We start from the raw sequence: 24,329 nt of genomic DNA, 5'->3' as shown, positions 1-24,329 counted from the left end.
TTTGTTGACACAACCATCAATCTTTAAGCCGTTCAGTGGAAAGTTAATTCCACTGGATGTGTGGAACATACTTCTGAGGCGTCGTCACTCGAGAAGTCAGTCAGTACGTGACCATGTGATGTGGTTTCAGTGATCGAAGAATGAGTGGCGCTTTTTCTAGTCTAAGTGAGAACTGATCACACTGTTGATCAACTGCTCGTGTTCAACAGCTGGTAGAAAACCCCAGCTGACGGTTCTCAAAAAAGAACGAAACAGCTGTAAAGGGTTTCTAGGTTTTTCGACATAGATGGGCCTTATGGCAGCATAAAATCTCTATTAAAGTTTAGCAGATCGCCTCACACAATCATCAAATTATACTTACGTTTAGCGAATGTACACTCATTTGCAAACTAATTTGGGTTTTTGAGAGACTCACCTGGAACCTGACTGAATCTCTCGGTTTTGACGTTTTCAGGCAACTGAATGTGCTGCACCAGACCGCCTCATGTTTCAGTCGCTAGGATATTCGAGAAATTTTGCAATGCACTACTCATAAGGTTGCTGAAAACGGGGACTCGGGGACTGCGCCTACCTGATTAGCCCCAAGAAGGACGAAACCGGTCAGTGGGCTGTCGAGGAGTTTTCAGCAACCTTACGAGTAGTGCATTCCAAAGTATATTTACGTTTGCTGTAATTACTGACTCATGTTTACTCTAATAAATGGTTCATACAATTTGTATTACATATCGTGGGGGCGGTGAACTGAAGACGTTTGAAAAACATTGAGGGCCACTGACGACTGTGTGTGTTACTCTCCCTCGGAAATTCCACCCAAGTATTGCATACGACCGCATAGTTTAGTGCTCGTTCACCATTCAACCGGTTGGTGATCTAAGTGAGCTTGCTGAATCAGTCACCTCATACCACGTTCTCACCGAGCTCAGGTGGAACACGGATCATACAAGTGCCTGTGGACGCGAAAAAAACCCAAGGAAAGTGGGTTGGATAGCTTAATCCGGTATCACAGTCTACCTGGGTTTCAAACCATTTTTCTGACTGTCTAATTCTCAAGCACTTTTTTCTAGGGAAATCTATGACGTGGAAAAGGCACACCGTTCCATCGGCGAATGCCTTCACCTTTTGATTTCCTTTCATCCTGACAAGGGTCCCCGAGTCAGTTACTTGCGTCAGTGTTTTTTTCTATAAATGATTGCTACAATCGCATAACACGCCGTCTGGTATTCGCTAAAAGGTTACATTTTGTGACTTGATAGAATATTTGGGCGGCTTTGTTTTAACATTTGAACAAATGTCTCAATTTGTTTGACATGACGACCGCCATCTGAAATATCTGACCAACTCTCGGTTGGGGATATCACCATTGGTGGTTCTATGCATGCGCTGAAATAAGCACGTTTTTGCCACACCTTTGTTCGGATTCAGGAAAACATATTTTGAAGAAAAACGAATCTCGTGCCCTTGGCATAGGTCGTGTCCTATCAAACTGTCAGTTGGCTGCCAAGCGGGTCATTACGTGCAAAACACATGGTCGGAAAATGCGTCTTCGGTTCCAGTTTTCGGCGTACCGCAACAAAATGGTTTCACTGTGTGACTCAGACTTACAGGGAGCCTTCAGTGAGTGCATGCGCGCACACAAGCAGCGAGAGAGAGAGAGAGAGTCTATGTGGTTCAGTGAGTCAGCCGTCCTTTGGTTTGGAATAGGGATTGTCCGTGTCGACATAAGGGTGTGCGGTTGCTTTGTGTTGTCAACCTACACGGTCTGCTGCCGTACGAATTGAGTGCAAGGGAGGGTGTGGCCGATTAAATGAATATGTGGGTTCACTTGGCAAATTTATTGATCACTGCTTGTCTGAAGGATGAAACTATAAACAATGCGGTCTCTACGGCGATATAATTCAATTATAAATAAAGTGTTTGGATTTCGCCGATGTGATACACATTGTATGGCGGGTTGTCTCAGTACAACTTACACATCTTGTCACGTTACTCGCTTTATACTGCCGTGCAAAATAAGTCAACCGGGGCTAAAAGTAAGCCGTCCATAGTAAACTTTTCTAGTGATAAACTTCCTTTGTGTTGTGCTTCCTGATTAAGAGTACTGTGAATCTGTTTTGAGAGTCCTTGGACGAGCTAGTTCATGCTACTGATGGGACTTGTAAGTAGTGAAACCCACCTACAGTTCAAAACAGGAAGTTCACAGTTTGTCTCTCTGTGTTTACCCCTTATGGAGGTAAAAGTTCAGAAAATCCAGAGACTGAATGAACTGAGTCTTCGCATTAGGGGAACCAGCTCCGAACATAACGGGACTAAATAACAGCCAGTGGAATAACTTTTTCGTTGAGACGAACTTCATTGGTTGCTCATCACTCGCCTTGACAGATGAGTCGTATTCTTAGTATCACTTTTTTGACCCGCTTGTACGTGACAGCAATCAATCGATCGGTCGGTTCGAACGGTCGTTGACTTTTACTAATGTGGCCAAGCGCACCAGGCTATCAACCGGCTATCCAGACCGGGGATCACGGTGATAAGAAGGCATTAAGCAGACTGTGGTCCACAGCACTCCGAAGGCCGATTCATTTGAGTTTTCGCTTTAATTTATCTTGTGTCCTTACTGAGCAGTTCTGTAAAAGCCAGCGTTTGGTCTTAGGTATTCCACGTAATGAACTAAACATTCTTTATTGAAACCTGATACGCACAGGCTATACTGTGCAATACACCTGGGTGACTGTGTTTGTATCGGTGTAATGGTGGATACTACTGATGAGGCATGCCAGTAGTATCTTCTCAGAAATCTGTTTCGCGTCTCTTGGAAAGTCAGATCAAGGAGAAGATGGATATTCTGTTTTATAAACAAAATGCATATAAGAGTTTTGCTCCCTTTCCAATAGTCTGTACCTGTTCAGTTGGTGTTTATCTAATAAACAACTCCGCAGCGAAGGTTTTCTTCCTTTCGCCAGTATCCGTTTCGTAGCACTGGATGAAAAATGACCAACCAGTAGATAAACAATCAGACTGCGTGGATGTTTTGACCAGAAAGTTTTCCCTTTGGCTTCTAAGAGCGATAACGTTGAGACAGGTGTGGGCTGGTCCGTTGAACAATCTGAGCTACCGGTGAAAAAAATGAAAAATTGATTCCCTGCAAATGTGACAGGTGTACAAGTAACGATTCGACTCAAGTGAGCAAAAAGTGGGCGCTGGGTTTCATGCTTACAAAAGTACCATCGCAGGTTATGGGCACTTGTGAACAAAAGATTCGAAACCTGTTGGCCACCACTTTGCCGATCGGATGTTTGGGACTCGCAATACTACTCAAAAGAAGGAGGCGAGTTTTCATCTCGAAATCCTTCTTCTTTGTAGGGATTGTGTTGAAATATTGGTAGCATGGGTGGTTGCTGATCGGGTGGATGTTGACCTGTTCGCCGAGCTTGGCAATTGGCTTGCAAACGTTTCGTCACCATGCGAGGAGACATCATCAGTGTGTAGTTGGGTGGGTACATCTTCCTTGTCTGAGTGCCTGAGCTGCAAAAACAACCAGATAAAGAACTCGGGAAAAGACTTATTCAAACGGACACATCATTGTGATCAGAGGAGGTGCCCAATCAACAAATCAAGGCACTAAATTAACCAGCACACGAACGGACCAACCAACCAAGCTGGAGTAAGTCAGATCACAACACAATGCCAACCAAAGCCGTGGAGGAAACTACCGAAAATAGAAGGCGTTGGGATAACCATTCACCTCAAAGCGACTCAGACAACAACGCAACAAAGATCACAAACGGACCAATATAATCACGGAAACCGTTGTCCCTCAAGTAGCCACTCACGTTAAAAGATAACAAAGTCCTCAAATGCTATATAAACGCACGCAGGTAAGGCGGATGTACACACCCAAATGCACACTGATGATGCCTTCTCATATGGTGACGAAACGTTGGCAGGCCAGTTGGCAAGATTGGCGAACAGATCGAAAGCCACCTGATCAATAACCAGTGTTGTTTCCCAGTGGCATTTGTTTGCGAAGGGGGTATTGTCTCAGAACTCAAAGAAGCATTCGAATATCTACCCGGGATCATTGCACACTGTTCGATAACTCGATTTCCTCGTTGCTGAACATCTCAAGTATTATCGAAAATAAGCTAATCGAGAACTGACTGTATTCTCGCGTTATTAAGACGAATTTTCTTGCACATGGGCTCTCCACTCAGTGTGCGTGAATTGCGGGGCGGAATTTGCAATTTACTCAGTAAGAAGTTACAGGAAAAAGCTGGTCTAACTCCTCTGTCTGGTGTAATATTTGCCAAACGAGAATGCGGCACTTAATGGTGTCAGTCGCTCTCCTGCAGCACTTAAAAGGCATCTGATGGAACCTGGGCAGCCATCTAACTTATTTGAGCTCCACCAAATACATCGACACTAAATATGTAGAGTTTGGAAAACGTTTTACGCCAGATGTTTCTCAACATGAGCTCAACTGAGGTTCTTTCCCGTCATCTTTCTTTTTGGACAGCCTTCTTCGGGAACGAGAATGCGGCACTTAATGGTGTCAGTCGCTCTCCTGCAGCACTTAAAAGGCATCTGATGGAACCTGGGCAGCCATCTAACTTATTTGAGCTCCACCAAATACATCGACACTAAATATGTAGAGTGTGGAAAACGTTTTACGCCAGATGTTTCTCAACATGAGCTCAAATGAGGTTCTTTCCCGTCATCTTTCCCTGTGGACAGCTCTTCTTCGGGGGAAAAATCGTTTGATATGTCAAATATCGATTTAGTTTCGCCGAGCCCCAGTCTCTGTGATGCACAGTTGGCTGCAGAATACTAGGTTGAATGTTAGTACCAGCTTAGTTTGCAAATGAGATGTTATCACCGTGTCGAATCAAAAATGTCAAAACCAAAATAACCCACGCAATAGACATTCACATGAGAGGAAATCGCTACACCAGTTGTTCGTTCACCGAAAAAAGAATAGTTCACAGGTGGCTTGCCATGTGAACTTTTCAAGCTTTTTTTCATCAATTTGTTTAGCGTCGTATTCTGCCACAACCCTAGGGCTGTTCCTGGGGTCAACAGTGATTACTCAGTTTCGCTTTCTCGTTTCCAACGGGAACCATTCGGACATCGTGCTCGCAAAACAATGTAAAAGTTCCATTTCTCTGGCGGAAAGTGCTCCTTTACGACGAACTATATGTGACGAATGGCCTACTAGAGTCACTGGTCATTTAGTGATATTTCATTTGACTGCCTGGTTCATATACTCATTCCTACTTGATTTCTTCTCTTAGTGCACAAGATGCACCTGTATGGGTGCTTTCAGATAGGCTTCAGTTCAGTCAAGTTTGGTTGAATTAAACTTTCTTGCCCGGCGGATTCATCGTTCAAAGAAAGCCTTCTGGCCTTCAGTAAAACAAATAATCCAACAGCCTCGATGAACAAACATGCACCTGCTCAGCATCAGCACAGTGCCCAAGAATAACAACTCTCTGGCCGTGGGGGGGGGGACAAACTAATTGTCTGATATCTTCACCATCTTAATTCCTCTGTTGCCTGCGCGGCATCTCGCGTGTCATGCACTCTCCAAAACTTTCGTGCTCACTGCAATGTGATGAACACTGTTCACCTTTATGTCAATCATTTGCTGGAACCAGAACTGTTTAAATACATACAGACTTTTATCACTGTTTTACGCGCCGTTCTGACGCTTCTCACGCCACACATCTGACTGGTTTTCGAATTGAAAAAAATAGCATGGTTTTTCCAGCCAATTATCTAGTAAATGAGGACGCTATCATCCGTTAAAACACAAAACAACGAAGGTAGACCAATGTATATCGAACCAAAATTTCTGGAGCTGGTTACTGGTACTGCAGCTAATCAGTGGATATGTGTATGCTGACTTTACTTTACGGTGAAGTTCTATTTGTGTTGCCCACAAACGCACTCACTTTGTGCTTGAGGGAACATCTCAAGGGATCAGTCTTTCGGACAACTCATTTTTTGCCCATTTTTTGGAGCAAATTTAACTAATTTATTTAACATCAATTTTGTTTGAGGGATATTAGGAGAACCAGCTCCGAACGTAACGGGACTACATAACAGCCAATGGAATAACTTTTTCGTTGAGACAGATTTCATTGGTTGTCCTACACTCGCCCTTGACAGATGAGTCTTATTCTGAGTATCACTTTTTTGACCCGCTTATACGTGACAGCAATCAATCGATCAGTCGGTTCGAACGGTCGTTGACTTTTACTAATGTGGCCAAGCGCACCAGGCTATGAATCGGCTAACCAGACCTGGGTTCACGGTAATGAGAAGGCATTAAGGAGACTGTGGTCCACAACAAGGGATCCATCCTGGGAAGTGCAAGTGATTTGCACAGCGAGGCTCCCAATGCTGAACCACCAGAAATGTAACGAAACTGGGACGCAAACTGACTTCAGTTGAATATCTGAGGCTAATAGCGCGAGTTAAGAAGGACACAGAATATTTAAAAGGTGTACCAGCTGACATTAAGAGCACGACGAATACAAATCATAAATAAGGCATTTCCACTTTGTGTACGGTTTTCGGGAAAATCGACCCTACCTTCGCTTGAAAGTGCATTTGCTATGGTCTCTGAATATTGATATGTGGGACAACAATGATGAAAAAGTGGGGAATTTCAAAGAAAGACCCTGTTTGCAAGACCCTGTTTTCACGGAACAAAGTTTTAATAAAGAACCATATATATATATATATATGGCGCACAGGAAAGATATTCCGATTCAATGCGATGGTTTTACTAGTAACCCCCCATCACAAGTCTATTCTATGCATTGCGATCATCTTCCAGGGTTTCAAGAGGTTAGATGAGCTTGATCACTTGCCGCCTTTTGGTTCTTTGGTTGGAGACTATCTTTAAAAACATTCACGTGCGACCGGACTACATCTAGATGCAATTTATTCATTCCTATTCAACGGAGAGCGCATCTTTATGGTGGTGTATGGCTACTTATAACAAATTGAATGTCATTCACAAGACGGGACAGGAAACTCGAGTCTCACTGCGGTAAAATGAAGCTGACTACTTTATCATAAGTGGTTGCGGCTGAGAACTCCCGTGGAGCTATACACTATAGGCCAAATCTAAGTAAGCAACGGCAAGTCATTACACCATCAGATATCATTTCCATACATCTTACCAACTGCGCAACTTTTTCCTGCTTCTATTGTGACGGTGGATACTACTGATGGGGCATGCGGTTAGTATGTGGTTCTTCGTAACTCCGTCTTGGTCCAGTGGGAGGTAAGATTTATTACAGAATTTGCGGGATCGCTTTGTAGCATTCGTCTACGCTTGCCTGATAGTCGAAGAATATCCAGGAAAGTTCCAATAGACGCGTTCAAGTAGAAGACAGATATTCAGTTTTTAAAACTAGGTGCAAATGAGAGTTTTGCCTTCTCGTCCAACAGTGTGTAACCGTCCATTTGGTGTTTTCTGATGAGCAACTCCGTGGGATTCTTCCCTTCATTATTATCATTCCGTTCCTTAGAGGAGGCAATGAAATCGATTTTCACTCTTGTTAGAGGGAAAATGATTCAAACTTAGATCACGTGGTGCAGGGAGCTAGGATATGACATCGATTCCGTAATCCTTACTAAAGGCCTCAGTGTATAGTTACAACAGAGCTCAAAATCAATGCAAGCTGCTGTCCTCATCTATCCATTTTAGTAGCATAGAAAAAAGACATTTACTGTAGTGACTACATCAAGCAGTCAGTCAGTGGGTGGTACGAAACTTTTTCGGGTGTGATGAGTTGCCATTGTTTGTTTTGAGTAATCGAGCGACTGCTTGATTGCTACGTAAAAGTGCACAAAATGACGTTCACAATCCCGTTAAATGGAAGCTAAACAACAAGGATTTTTGGCGCCACATGTATTGAAAGCTTCGCAGCCAGTGGTACCGTACACGGTTCCTAGGCCAAATTACTGACCAAAGGAAGCCCTGGTCTATCAAAAGTAGCCCGCTGAGATTGTTGAACAATGTATCAGCGGCAAGATCAACCATCTGACGTCAAAACTGGCTGGGGAACTTAAAAGTATAACCTGGAATACTTTAATCGGGCTATAGATCTATGATTTATGTGCCACTTCGGGACGATTATTCTCCCTTCGAGGGCTCCCTCCCAATGGCAGACTGTTTGGGTGGATGTGATCAGACATTGCAAGTCACAAAAACCCAGGTGTGTAACGTGTCTCTTTTAGTCGTAGTCTGTTGCCATATTGATGGTCTTGTTCACTGGAGGGTACGCCGCTGGACCCAGCAATCAAGAATACTATTCGTCCGATCTAAGAAAAACTTATCATAGCTGCAGAAAAATCGATAGATACAATGCGAGGTAAGCCTAAAGTAAGTTATTGCATATACATGTAGGATAATATGATAGGATAATACAAGATGGTTTCACTTTTGGGCTGAATACAGCGCGATTGCCTCAACTGGACAGATACGATATCTCCGTCGTCATGTCAGGCTGAATGTAACAGTACATGCCTTAACAGTACCCCTTCGAAATGAACACTCGAAGTCACCCAAGCGCATTTCCCGTCGGGTATAGTGTACAGCGAAATCCCCCTCTCCCCAAAAAACGGTCCACTTCGGCGAAATTGACCGGAACCAGTGCTTCCAACCTCTTTGCTGCGATTATGTTTGCAACGTCTTTCTCTTATCCTGTCCAATTAGAGCAGACATCGAAGTGGTGACGTTTTCTCGAATGAACTGCCGCGTTCCCGCAGTGGGAGGTAAGATTTATTACAGAATTTGCGGGATCGCTTTGTAGCATTCGTCTACGCTTGCCTGATAGTCGAAGAATATCCAGGAAAGTTCCAATAGACGCGTTCAAGTAGAAGACAGATATTCAGTTTTTAAAACTAGGTGCAAATGAGAGTTTTGCCTTCTCGTCCAACAGTGTGTAACCGTCCATTTGGTGTTTTCTGATGAGCAACTCCGTGGGATTCTTCCCTTCATTATTATCATTCCGTTCCTTAGAGGAGGCAATGAAATCGATTTTCACTCTTGTTAGAGGGAAAATGATTCAAACTTAGATCACGTGGTGCAGGGAGCTAGGATATGACATCGATTCCGTAATCCTTACTAAAGGCCTCAGTGTATAGTTACAACAGAGCTCAAAATCAATGCAAGCTGCTGTCCTCATCTATCCATTTTAGTAGCATAGAAAAAAGACATTTACTGTAGTGACTACATCAAGCAGTCAGTCAGTGGGTGGTACGAAACTTTTTCGGGTGTGATGAGTTGCCATTGTTTGTTTTGAGTAATCGAGCGACTGCTTGATTGCTACGTAAAAGTGCACAAAATGACGTTCACAATCCCGTTAAATGGAAGCTAAACAACAAGGATTTTTGGCGCCACATGTATTGAAAGCTTCGCAGCCAGTGGTACCGTACACGGTTCCTAGGCCAAATTACTGACCAAAGGAAGCCCTGGTCTATCAAAAGTAGCCCGCTGAGATTGTTGAACAATGTATCAGCGGCAAGATCAACCATCTGACGTCAAAACTGGCTGGGGAACTTAAAAGTATAACCTGGAATACTTTAATCGGGCTATAGATCTATGATTTATGTGCCACTTCGGGACGATTATTCTCCCTTCGAGGGTGGGCTCCCAATGGCAGACTGTTTGGGTGGATGTGATCAGACATTGCAAGTCACAAAAACCCAGGTGTGTAACGTGTCTCTTTTAGTCGTAGTCTGTTACCATATTGATGGTTTTGTTCACTGGAGGGTACGCCGCTGGACCCAGCAATCAAGAATACTATTCGTCCGATCTAAGAAAAACTTATCATAGCTGCAGAAAAATCGATAGATACAATGCGAGGTAAGCCTAAAGTAAGTTATTGCATATACATCTAGGATAATATGATAGGATAATACAAGATGGTTTCACTTTTGGGCTGAATACAGCGCGATTGCCTCAACTGGACAGATACGATATCTCCGTCGTCATGTCAGGTTGAATGTAACAGTACATGCCTTAACAGTACCCCTTCGAAATGAACACTCGAAGTCACCCAAGCGCATTTCCCGTCGGGTATAGTGTACAGCGAAATCCCCCTCTCCCCAAAAAACGGTCCACTTCGGCGAAATTGACCGGAACCAGTGCTTCCAACCTCTTTGCTGCGATTATGTTTGCAACGTCTTTCTCTTATCCTGGTCAACATATTTTATTTCTAGGCCCACGTTTTGCACAGATGCTAGGCATCACACAGCCAGATCATCTTTTATCAACCTTGCCAAACGCATTCCGGTCTCAAGGAAGGATAATTTTCTCAACTCACAGGTTCATCGACCTTGATCGTATCTATGCATGTCCCATTAGAGCAGACATCGAAGTGGTGACGTTTTCTCGTTGAACAGTCGTCCTCCTGTCCTGGCGCAATTATTCATGTGAGTCCACACCAAGGGGGGGGGACACTGGACTCGGGTTTCGGTCTTGTTTGAGCTCATCAGCAGTGCATATCCAATGGGCGTGCCGGGGTTCCAACTCCGGACACCTGACATGCGAGGCGAACGTGTTACCACTATTCCACCAGCGCACGTTGGACGCATCCGAATTCTCACGTCTGAACAGGCGAACGTTTTCACACTTGAGCGATGGGATTGGTGTGTCCGACTCATCGAACGATAATCCAGTAACCGTCCTGGTTGTGACGATCGATTGACCCGCCAGTCAGGATCTCTTTATTCTATCACAAGGGTAGTTCAAACAATCAAACTGAGTGAATGACCTTGACTTTGAATGCTTTAACTACGTACTTTTCGTATAACACCAGGCTTGAGGAAGTAAAGCTCAAGATTGCCTTTATTCGTGAGTGTATAGAATTCGGGGATAATCCGTCATTTTACGCCGTTATGTCATCCGCCCTACTTCACGATCTCTCAGACGCTTGGCAATAAACGAGCTCGAAACATTGCATCATCGTTCAACAAAATCTAACCCAGAAAGTGGCCATTCTTGATAGTCTTTTGCTGGAATTACGTACACGGTTCGCGTTGTATGTCAGCAGTGTATGTATGATTTGCGTCGGAAGTCACCGGACAAGCAAGAACCCGGATCAAGCTCCCCGAATTATCTGCGTAGGTATGTGCACAAATTCTCATAGGTGGCTCTGTATAAATTCCAGTATGTACACACGGTAGGTAGTTTTCCGAAAATCGATTAGCCAGTGAACCTTCTTTAGAGCTTTTGTCCCATCAACCGATTGATTTGAAAGCTAGACGCTTGACACACCTAAATCCGATCTTGTTAACACTTTCTGTCAGCACCGGAAAGGTACCGCATTCTTTTTTAGCGACATGGTGAGCACGATCGCCTTAAAATCATTAGAACAAAACGATAGTGAGAATATGAAGTAACGAGACGACCGGGAATGGGAACCCGTCCCTCATGTTACTAGGAAGTTCCGCCTTTTGGCAAGTGCGAAGGATAACGCGGGACTGCTCAAAATACAGTAAGGTAAAGGTCTAAAACAATTAAAGAATGTTCTAGCTAACACCCTACAAAAGTAACAACATATGAAGTATGCAGGGGTGCGTTTTCATAGCTTTAAATGGGTCTCCCGAGGTGCAAAAAATAGACATCTCGTTACGCCCGATCTTTGGCAGGTATATTTCACTGCATTACAATGTAACAGGTGTTTGTACAGTTTCCGAACCACTCTGGCTTACCGTGGTCAGACCCATCATACATGACTAATTTCATTTTTTTGAAAACGTAAAGATGTACATTAAGTAGGCAATCCCAAATTATACCTAGAAATTGCATCATGGTTTACGAAATTTTAGGGGCTGTACAGTTCTAAAGGCTAAAAACATGTGGGCAGTCAAACGTTTCGAGATTCACGCGGAATTACCTTCGGTGAAATGAACTTTGTACAATGGACGCTCATTTCCTGTTCACTGAAAGAGTTTGCAAACACAAGGGGTTCTCAGTTAGTTCAGTGCTCACGGATTTACTCATACCAAAACTTGAAAACCCGACACTGATCTTAGCAAACTATGGTAGATATGTCAACTTAACTATCATAGTATGCAATGTTTCTATTTAGCTTGCTCTCACTCTGGATATTTTGAGCCGGGAGCATTTGTTTATCTATCTATCTATCTATCTATCTCTCTATCTATCTATCTATCTATCTATCTGTGTCGAATGTACTAGACTCTGCATGTAAAGAATAAGCACAGTTTACCTAAGGTGCAACCTCATACCTGTCACTAGTTAACATTGAATGCGCCACAAACTGAGATGGACAGGCCAACGCAGGATTTTGGTCCGTTTAATTTTACAGAGAATTTTGTTCAGTGCGTTTATGATACAGAAGCGAAAATGGACTGTTGAAGACTGAGTGATGAACTAGATCCTTTGAGGTTAGTTTATGGAAAACACAGCTGTTTTAATTACCATGAAGACTACAACGAAACTGCGCGCAAAAGCCGCCGGGGCATCAGTCTAGTAACTGTAGCTTACAGGGGTTTCCCTTGCATTATGCTATGAACATTCACCCACCGTCGGTAGAGTCGAGATTGCAGAAAATTAAGCTGATTCACGTTTGCTACGGGAACTGGAACTGCATCACTCTTCCTGAAGACAAACGCCATCTTTCTCCACCTCAGCCCTGAATGTACTCCCCTGACCGTCAGAAATGATGACACAGTCTGACGATGAACGGTGTGTCTTCAAAATTCTTGTCCCCCTTATAAAGGCTTTTAAACATGCATCATATGTGCTTTATGCGCCCCTTCCCGTGGACACGTAAATGACTATGAAAGTTTCTCTCCTGAGGTCACCATATCCAATAGTGCTAGGCAAGGGTGTCCTCTGTCTCCTTTTCTTTTCAACTTCGTAATCGATATACTATTTGAATCTCTTCACCAGTTTTATTGTTTTACGCTGTAGTTCCGGGATTTAACTCATAGTCTAAACCCAGCTAGAAATTTTTAACGTCTGTTCCGACGCCACCTGATGTAAAGACATGATCGGTTTATCAAAGCCCCTTTGGTGTTGTTCTTTAGACCAGCTCAGACAGAACTGAACCCCCAACGTGCTCATGGTTGACGCATCACAACTTGTTATTAGCTGGCAGTGAGGTGATGCTTCGACTCCTCTGGTATTGGTCCCTCTACATCACTTAAGGGTATGTTTGCACAAGTCGTTTATGTCTTGGATTCAAAGGCAGGTCGCTATTCGCAATAGAGCCCCTCCACAGCATGTTTCCCCACAGGAAGTCCTTATTCTCCAATTTTGCACTTTTCGTTACTCTTTACTACTTGCAACCCATAAGTAGGGAGAAATTGACCTTATCCAGGGTACGCGCTGACAGAACGGAGAAAACTGGTCATGTCGTGCGTATGTTGTTCACTTTACTACAACGCCCCCTTGTTTTTTTGTCACATATTTTCCATTAACACGGTTGCGCCTAAAATGTGCACCAAAATGTTGACGCTCTGCATCAAAGATGCTTTGAGTTCGTCAAATGCAACCGGCACCCACCCAGCTTTTTTATGCTAGTTCCATCGTATTTTTCTGAAGATATCCAGACGTATTGCACTTCTAACAATAAACAAACAGTTTTCATCGATTATTAGTCATTATTATTATGTCAGTATTAATTGTTGATTATTATTAACTGCCTAATAATTATTTATGACTTGTTTTCTTGTGCATTTTCAGGGTAGGTTTAGTTGCCAATAGACAAACAACAGGCATTTGTTTTCGTTAGCCGCCAAGTGATGGTAATAGATGGATGAAATTCCTCATTTTCTGTCTAGATCAACGTCATTTGGTTAGATACTTTATTCATTACATTGATTTTCATCCAGAGCTTCACAGGATGGATAAAAAAGCAATCTGATTTGATATTTCCATTTAGTTAAATCTCATTGAAAACATATTACGAGGACGGCGCATTTGCTCGTTATCCTGAGGTGGAATAGTGTTCTATTCTCTACATCGCCGTCACTTACTCAGTCAAATAGCCGAGCAAATTCCTCCTCAAAGTAAATGGTTTTAAGATGGTGGATGAACGAAAACAGCCAAAGAACACTGGAAAGACACTAATTATTGTTGTTGTTGTTCCGGAAGTGGAAACTCCGGTTTACAAAAAAGTACAAACTACTAACAAGTAGGCGGCTACTTGATAAAATAATGAAAAAAAATTTATGCTCTGTGTTGCATGTTTCAGAAAGGTTTAATGTTCTTTATCTAATCTTTTCTTGTTTATCTATCTATCTATCTATCTATCTCTCTATCTATCTATCTATCTATCTATCTGTGTCGAATGTACTAGACTCTGCATGTAAAGAATAAGCACAGTTTACCTAAGGTGCAACCTCATACCTGTCACTAGTTAACATTGAATGCGCCACAAACTGAGATGGACAGGCCAACGCAGGATTTTGGTCCGTTTAATTTTACAGAGAATTTTGTTCAGTGCGTTTATGATACAGAAGCGAAAATGGACTGTTGAAGACTGAGTGATGAACTAGATCCTTTGAGGTTAGTTTATGGAAAACACAGCTGTTTTAATTACCATTACAACGAAACTGCGCGCAAAAGCCGCCGGGGCATCAGTCTAGTAACTGTAGCTTACAGGGGTTTCCCTTGCATTATGCTATGAACATTCACCCACCGTCGGTAGAGTCGAGATTGCAGAAAATTAAGCTGATTCACGTTTGCTACGGGAACTGGAACTGCATCACTCTTCCTGAAGACAAACGCCATCTTTCTCCACCTCAGCCCTGAATGTACTCCCCTGACCGTCAGAAATGATGACACAGTCTGACGATGAACGGTGTGTCTTCAAAATTCTTGTCCCCCTTATAAAGGCTTTTAAACATGCATCATATGTGCTTTATGCGCCCCTTCCCGTGGACACGTAAATGACTATGAAAGTTTCTCTCCTGAGGTCACCATATCCAATAGTGCTAGGCAAGGGTGTCCTCTGTCTCCTTTTCTTTTCAACTTCGTAATCGATATACTATTTGAATCTCTTCACCAGTTTTATTGTTTTACGCTGTAGTTCCGGGATTTAACTCATAGTCTAAACCCAGCTAGAAATTTTTAACGTCTGTTCCGACGCCACCTGATGTAAAGACATGATCGGTTTATCAAAGCCCCTTTGGTGTTGTTCTTTAGACCAGCTCAGACAGAACTGAACCCCCAACGTGCTCATGGTTGACGCATCACAACTTGTTATTAGCTGGCAGTGAGGTGATGCTTCGACTCCTCTGGTATTGGTCCCTCTACATCACTTAAGGGTATGTTTGCACAAGTCGTTTATGTCTTGGATTCAAAGGCAGGTCGCTATTCGCAATAGAGCCCCTCCACAGCATGTTTCCCCACAGGAAGTCCTTATTCTCCAATTTTGCATTTTTCGTTACTCTTTACTACTTGCAACCCATAAGTAGGGAGAAATTGACCTTATCCAGGGTACGCGCTGACAGAACGGAGAAAACTGGTCATGTCGTGCGTATGTTGTTCACTTTACTACAACGCCCCCTTGTTTTTTTGTCACATATTTTCCATTAACACGGTTGCGCCTAAAATGTGCACCAAAATGTTGACGCTCTGCATCAAAGATGCTTTGAGTTCGTCAAATGCAACCGGCAACCACCCAGCTTTTTTATGCTAGTTCCATCGTATTTTTCTGAAGATATCCAGACGTATTGCACTTCTAACAATAAACAAACAGTTTTCATCGATTATTAGTCATTATTATTATGTCAGTATTAATTGTTGATTATTATTAACTGCCTAATAATTATTTATGACTTGTTTTCTTGTGCATTTTCAGGGTAGGTTTAGTTGCCAATAGACAAACAACAGGCATTTGTTTTCGTTAGCCGCCAAGTGATGGTAATAGATGGATGAAATTCCTCATTTTCTGTCTAGATCAACGTCATTTGGTTAGATACTTTATTCATTACATTGATTTTCATCCAGAGCTTCACAGGATGGATAAAAAAGCAATCTGATTTGATATTTCCATTTAGTTAAATCTCATTGAAAACATATTACGAGGACGGCGCATTTGCTCGTTATCCTGAGGTGGAATAGTGTTCTATTCTCTACATCGCCGTCACTTACTCAGTCAAATAGCCGAGCAAATTCCTCCTCAAAGTAAATGGTTTTAAGATGGTGGATGAACGAAAACAGCCAAAGAACACTGGAAAGACACTAATTATTGTTGTTGTTGTTCCGGAAGTGGAAACTCCGGTTTACAAAAAAGTACAAACTACTAACAAGTAGGCGGCTACTTGATAAAATAATGAAAAAAAATTTATGCTCTGTGTTGCATGTTTCAGAAAGGTTTAATGTTCTTTATCTAATCTTTTCTATTTCGACAAAGTCCAGTTTTTTTAAAAACAAAATAGGAAATTTGGGCAACTATCTGATTAATATTGTGATGTTCGGATCGTCCTTTCGATTCTCCACAAGATACAGGAAGTGACTGGAATGAATAACAAGTTTTCCTGCACTGAAATGATGGTTATTCAGGCTGGATCACGAGTCTTCATAGGTTTTTCTTTTGAGATTCGGATGAGAAATGACGCATTTACGTTTCAGAGTTCCTTACAGGGTCGTAATCGTGCATAGTTTAATCTCTTCAAAAATGCGGCATTCAAAAGACGTGATATTATTGAACATAGAGTCAATTTTTGCTCACATTTTGTTAGGCGAGTAGATTTCAGTTGTTGCGTCGTCTCAGTGGAGCACTAGTAGTATTCTCATTTAGAATGGATTAATTTCCTATGAATTTCAATCTGCTATAGTCGACTTTCTCTTCCAACCGGGGCCAAATGAATTTGTCAGTGAGACCGTGACCTATCGCACTAGTTGCCAAGACTTTAGCCCTGTAGGTGTCTTCAGGTTTTCCGCGGTCAGTCTTCTATATAACCTCAGCATTATATAGATTCGTATGAATGCAAGAAATTCGAACAGAGCAAGCACTTGGTTATTTGTAGAGCAGGTTACTTTATCACATTTGTGTTAGGTGCTTTCGGCCTAACATTAGTTTATACAGTGAGCTGCATTTATTGCTAGTGATGCCTTCAGGCTATCAGAAGGTGAGCTGTTGGAATTCGCCAACAATTTAAACACACAGGAAAGGTCATCTGAATTGCTTTATGAGTTCAGTATAAAAATATAACACTGAGATCAGTCCGCTTTGCTTTCCCCACAGGAACGTAAACTGTTTTTCTTGCTGATGTCTCCCTGTGGATATTGTCTTGCTTTTGCAAACAAACGTGGTTTCGCGGGATACCAACCTGAAACCCAGCTGAATCTCTCGTTTATGAGATTTATAATCAACTGAATATGCTTCACCAGGCTGCCTAATGTCCTAGTTGGTACAGTATTCGGGGATATCACGACAAGTGTATAGACGTAATAATCATAAGGTTGACGAAAACTCGGGGACTGAGACTACCCCATGAGCCTCAAGAGGGGCGAAACCGGTAGTGGGCTGTCGAAGAATTTTCAGCAAGCTTGTAAACAGTGTTTCACGTCGATGCATCGTTCTGCTTTCTCCAGTGCCGCGCAAGAAGACCCAGAAGCGGTGATGCTAACTCCTCGTCCAATGTGGCCGTGAACCTGTGTAATAGAGTCAACACAGCAGAGGAAGTCATTGCGGTAGTTAAATGCATGTGAACCAGTCAGGTCCCACAGGAACATCATAAAACACAAATTCTCCCAGAGTTTCGAAATATCTCAGTATAAACTATTCATTGTATTAAAGAATCCTTCTGTCCTCATTCATTTATTTTATCGGAACTGTCAACTGGACTGTTTTTAGGGGTCGTGGTATGATTCACCCCTTCGCTTTTCCTGGTGTTCGGTGCTTCGAAACATTTTTGGAACCCCCGTATTGGCACATTTGAGAGGTCTTCAAAATTATTGAACTCATGTTCACAGTTAGACCTTGGTAAATCTTCGTAAATTCAGAGTTCTTCCTCCCTCTGTTCTTTTTTCTTGTTGACAACCGAGTGGTTGAGTTCTACGGCTGATATAGGGGAGATGAGTATCAATGGGATACACGCCATCGGTTCTCCATGTACACTCATTTGCGTGTCGATTTGGTTTTAAAAGGGGACTGAGCTGAATTCCACCTGAATTCCCCGCTTTGGATACTCGCACGACCTGGATTTAAGTAGTGCATATGGTTGTGGGAAAATCGGAGACTAAGCCTACCTGAGGATCTGGATCGTTTTATTAATGAGGAAAGTGATGCAATACCACGAATTATATCATCCAAGAATTCGGTGAACATCAGTCTATCATACGCTTGTTCAACGTCTTTCGCCTCTCGACTAACTCAACCATGTAAACCGACTGTTTTATCATTTTGGATGATGCACTTCAGGACTGCCCGAGGCTGAACAGTTTTTAGCGAATATACACTCATTTGCAAACTAATTTGGTTTTTCCGGGAGACCCACCTGGAACCCAGCTGAATGTCTCGTTTATGATGGGTTCCAGGTGAGTCTCTCAAAAAATCCAAATTAGTTTGCAAATGAGTGTATATTCGCTAATTTCGTGCAATTTGGGTTCAAGTAGAACATAAGGTTGACGGAAATCCGGGGACTGCACCTACCTGGTGAGCCCCAAAAAGGGCGAAACTGGTCGTGGGCTGTCGACGGACTTTCAGCAACCTTATGAGTAGTACATTACAAAGCTAAACGGTTTTTGTCCATTATAGGACCTAGCCCGATTTTCGCAACAGTACCCTTGCCATTACGTTCCAGGGGTATCAATGGGACTCTGCAATACAACCGTGTTCGTCTGGCACTTCATAAACCATCCATGTATTACTGCATACTAAGTGCCAAAAAACGAGCACTAGTTTGTTTTCCGGTCTCGGTTTCACCGTTCTCCAGATACTTGCTCCGCTTCAGTTCAACTTCGGATGAATCTACGACTACTACTAATTGAAACAAAGTAGTCTGCTTTTCTTGATAATATTGGTCGTCTGATTGGTGGGATTTCAGAATCGGCGTTTAACTGAACAACTCAAAAAGGACACAACCCGTAGCAGCTTACCAGAGTTTCATCCATACTATACGGACTGTCGTACCAAAGGACAAGGATCTCTTCCAATGTCAATACAGAATACATGGGCCACCTAGCTACAAAGCTCACAGAACTGACTGAGTTAGGTTCACGCAAATGAGCCAACAAATATGCCAGTTCATATAGATACTTGAATATAAGTATCCCAATTTTCCAAAGATATTGTGTCACGATAACATTGTGGAAATTACAGTGGCCACGAGACAACCCGATATTTTTCCGAAAAAAGCAATATACTGAAATACAACACTATGTTTGGAACCTGGATCTCTGCGAATAGTACTGATTAAAATTTCTGATTTGGGGTTTCATGGGCGAGCTGAGCAGATTGGCGTATTGCATTCTCGTTGTTGATTGGTTGGCTGCTTGGTGAAGCAGCGTATATAAAGCAAACCCATTGAGTGGGTGGGAAAGCGAGCTGATTTCGCAGGCTAGCGCTGACGGGAAAAATGCCATCCTCTTTGCCTGATGTATCTGACCAGGACTATCGGTCTGACATGGAGAAAGTGTCCACCATAGACAGCGATGTCCTGTCGATAGCCACCTTATATGATCCAAGTGACTCCTCTGGAATAAGCAGCTGTTCGACCACTACGGGTACTTTTACGTCTGAGCAAAGTTTGCCACAGATCTCCAGAATTTTCCGCGCTTTGAGTGAAGAGGATCTTCACAGAAAGCAAAGGGTTAGAAAATGCAGTGCCGCCGGAAGCTTGTTGGCTAGGCTCATTGAGAGGCTGAAATCGTTCAGCAGACTCGTGCTGGGCAGCCACAAATCGCATAGACATGTGTCTAACCGGAAGATGCCGTTCTCAGAGGATTATGGTACGCCCAGACTGGTGAGTACGTCCCATTCTTCCCGTAAGCTTGTGTGTTCACACAAATGAGAGACTACCCGTAAAACTTTGTTAATTTGCCTTCATCCTTCAGACCATCAAACTAATATTTAGGCAACTGTTTTCATTGCCGCATGAACGGCGAAGAATTGCTTTGGTGAGCGGTCAAATTTATGTGTTCTACGTGGGATTTGATTGAATCGCGACATCTGAAGGTGTTCGGCATGTATAATTACTGGGATTTTATTCCATAGGTCGTAATACACAGTATTCAGTTCATTACGTTCTGGTCCAGTGGGTAGCTTAGAAGGCTTTCAACTAAAAAGCGGTCATATGATTAACTACTCGAACTGAAAAGATTAAACATACTGAAGTCCATCCTCCAAAGCGTGGACACTTGAGAGTGGTCCGTACCAAATGATTGGATACATTTATTGTTGCATTACATCGTGCCGTCTCCAGGTTAGGGCTGATAGGACAAACTACATTGGATGGATCATTTTTTCCTAAACAATGTTTCAAAATAAATTTTTCCGTAACAGAGCACAACTCCTTTTGCCGGTCGAAGGATTTTGAAGTTTCAACATGGAAGTTATCTTGTAAGTGTGGTAAATCTATATTTTCATAGTTGGTTTCAACTTACATGCAGGTGGTAGACATCCGTTAGGATGCCGCACTTAGTCTTGGTGCTCACTTAACTTCGAACTGAACTGTAAGAGCTTTCAGTGAACCGCTGCGTGATTGGTGGGGTTGGAATTCCGATAGCCGCTCGACTCGGTCGTCTTTCTGTTGGCCTTGGCTTTCAAACCAAATGTTTTTAGTCAGTGTGGGTTAGTGCCATCATACCACTCTAACAGCGAGGAGATCAACACGTTCACATATTTTTATAAGGGAAACTACTCACAAGGTTGCTGAAAACTCTTCGACAGCGCAGGACGAAATCGGTCGTGGGATGTCGAAGAGCTTCCAGCAACCTTGTGGGTAGTTTCTTTTATGAAAATAGGTGGACGTGCTGATCTCCTCACTGTTGGAGTGGTATGACGCCACCAACTCTTCGACAGCCCATGACCGGTTTCGCCCTTATTGGGGCTCATCAGGTAGGCGCAGTCCTCGAGTTACCGTCACCCTTATGTTCCACTTGAATCCAAATTGGACTGTTTTCGAGAAATACACTCATCTGCGAATCAATTTGGCTTTCACGACAGACTCGACTGAATCTCTCGTTTATGGTATTCATTTGAGTCTGTCGTGAAAACCGAAATGATTAGCAAATGGGTGTATTTCTCGAAAACACGTCCACTATTGTTTTCTGTGAAAACGACCGATCTCATCTGTACTTTTGGTTGGAGTGGCCTTGGTCAGCGTACAGCTTCGATGTGGGCGGTACTTCCTAACTTGAGAGCCATTTATCATTTCCTCAGTTGCAAAACAGTCCAATATAGATAATCTAAACTTCGGCGCTGCGGTCTGAGTTGTCAGTATTCCCTTCTATGTTAGCTCGCACTACTCCTATGGGTTTGTAAGTAGCATAAAAATGAAAATGTAACTGGTGTGTCGCTCAACCAGTGTGAACAAATACAGTCTCCGGGTTTTCGTCTAGAATGCATACGCTATACGCATCACAGTAAATTTTTATTTACTGAATTTGATGGAAGAAATCCAGACATCTTTGTGTCCTCCACTCGTTGAACGCCATCACCTGCAGTGTGAACAACGGAGGGATGTCGGTTCAAATTTTGACCGCTTCAGAATGGAAATGAGAACGATTTAGTGTTGGCGGGCGGTTCCGTCTAAGACACAACGTTCAAATCATCGGAGATGAAGAATTGATTTTGTAAATCTCAAATGCGAAACCTAAGAACCTATCAGGAGCCTCCTTAGGGATTAAGAAGAACCATTCACCTCGTCCTAACCGAATGTGTGATCTACCAACTCAGCGCCTGCGGTTCATCCCAAGCGTTGGAAAGACACACGTGATTCGTCGTTCCTCAACCCCTTCTTGCTGGAGCACGCACGTTTTTGAGATGTTATCATAAAAAGGTTGAAATATGTTGTGGTGGGTTTTTCAACTACACTGAGGTGAGATGTCAAGAACAAATGGTTCGCTTATCATGTAGGTGGATTTTCCAAAACTTTAAAGTAGATGCTCGTACAGGGAGTGGACAATATACAATCCTTGGTGAACTATCTGCTTTTATTCATTTCTCTGGTGTTTGCACACACCCCAGTCAATTTTCAAACATGGCCCTCACCTGCCTACCTACTCGACAGAGCAGCAAGATCAGACCAGTGAGAATGTGACCGGTTATAGCGCACCAAGCGGTATTAGCAACGGTCCATTCTTCTGCGATTTCTTGGTTGCGAAACAAGCAAAACAAAGCAAGTTGTCACATTTATGACAACCAGGTCAATTAACGCGTATAGAACATGATCCGATCGGAACTGGAATTCATTGAAATGAGATTAGGGCGGAAATTTCTCCCAGGAGGTTCATGAAAAGATCACCAAGAAAGCTGTATGGTCTAAAGGGCGATTTTGATGAAAACACAACGCACCAAAGAGCAGAAGCACTCCTCTGGTGTGGAACACATGCGCCATGACAGGTGGGTTACTTTTCAAACCAGAATGAGTTGAACGAATTCGCACTGGTGGAATGAACAGTGGGCACAGTGTCCCGAAGGAGGCTAGAACCCGTACAAACAGGTCAGGGAAACCAACAAATAAGTAGACTGTCACCATTCACATCAGAGCTCATTGTATGTAGCAAATCTTTGCCACAGAGATCAAAATGGAAACGTCAACTATTTATTGTACACCCACACATCAGTTCTACAACCCGTAACATACCTCTGTGGAATTATCGTCTAGAAATCATCACGCTCCGTGAAGCCTGATGAAAATGCAAAGATTTATTTCAAGAATGATTGGAACAACATCCGCTGAATGAAGGTAAACGTCAGAAACGTGACAGCGCCAAGATCTAGTGCTCATGTCTCCCCCCTCGTTCACTTATGAGGAACAAGCAAGTTCGCTAAAAGGTTCATAAAACGCTCTAATTATGGGGCTACCTAACTAATGTTTGAGTAGGGAACAGTACAATTTTCTATCGATTACATGGAACGACTAGATCAGTTTGAATGATTTACTGAGCCCACTTAGCCTAGCCCGCACGACCATTAGCTTCACTATAAATCAAGGGCTTGATGAATTGTTGGTAGTGTGAAGAGATTTGGTTTTTTTGTGGTGATTTCTTCCTGTAAGTGAAGCCAATCTATGCTGAAAAGCCGAGAAGCACTGTGTACAGCTGCTTCATTCTTATTGGGAATCATCAGCAGTGCTCATCTCACGAAACTCCGAAGAGTCTCGAACCCGGACCTCCTGGCTTATAGTTTGAACACTTAACCATTCGGTCACGAGTGGCCACTGGCTTGATGAATGCTTAGAAGCTGACAATCATCTGAGCTACCTATGGCCGGTATCATCATAGAAAAGGCACTCATGCAAACTCTGGAGCTGTGCTGACCCAATTGGCCATCCCGTACGGACCGTGAGTTAATCGCTCTATAGTGAACAACTGAAGTCCATAGTTTCACCGTGCACTTTGCCCCACCTCATTATTTGTCACAAAAATTAGGACACATTAACTAATCAGCCTCAGAAGAAAATATTTTCAGTTCGAAAAAAAACCCCAATGACTAAACGTTCAGGGAGCACGTGTTTAATGCACAAACGCATGTCTGCTTGGGTTCAAACTAATTCACCGAGCCGCGGGATGGACGGAGCACTGGTAACTACTTCGCTGCGAGTAAGGCTTGTCCTATCCGGACTCCATTTCCCTCAGACCGTCTGTAGTAAAGGCATGCCAACCATTCTGGATATCATGTATCATGTACACTCTTCAACCCCAGTATTTGCCCGAACAACCACTTCAGGACGCCTGTTTGAACTGATTGAAACGTTTTTCCACTTTGATCGATCTGCAAAGCACCAAGAGTTGTGTAAAACAGGTATTCGACTGTTAGAATGTTTTAAACACATATATGAACAGAACGAACTTGAGTTCATTACGAGCAACTCGAAACAAGTAGCACGTACACAATGAAAGATGTCACACTAAAAACATGTTACTTTCAATCAACAGTAATACTCAAATAAGGTTTGAAAACTCCTAACCAAGATCCCCTCCGTTTTGGAAGAGGATAGTATACCACAGAGATTGCAAACTAGATGAAACCTATTGATTTTACGTTCGCTTAAAAACTTTGTCTTGATGAATAGTTGTTGGGATACTACTTTAAAAACCTTTGGTCCGGAAACATCGAATAACTGAGCAAACTTTGAACATAGGTCAGTGAGGGTAGTTTTGT

Source organism: Opisthorchis viverrini (assembly GCF_000715545.1).
Source record: "Opisthorchis viverrini unplaced genomic scaffold opera_v5_184, whole genome shotgun sequence".
Taxonomy (NCBI): Eukaryota; Metazoa; Platyhelminthes; class Trematoda; order Opisthorchiida; family Opisthorchiidae; genus Opisthorchis; species Opisthorchis viverrini.
This window is presented reverse-complemented; position numbering follows the sequence as displayed.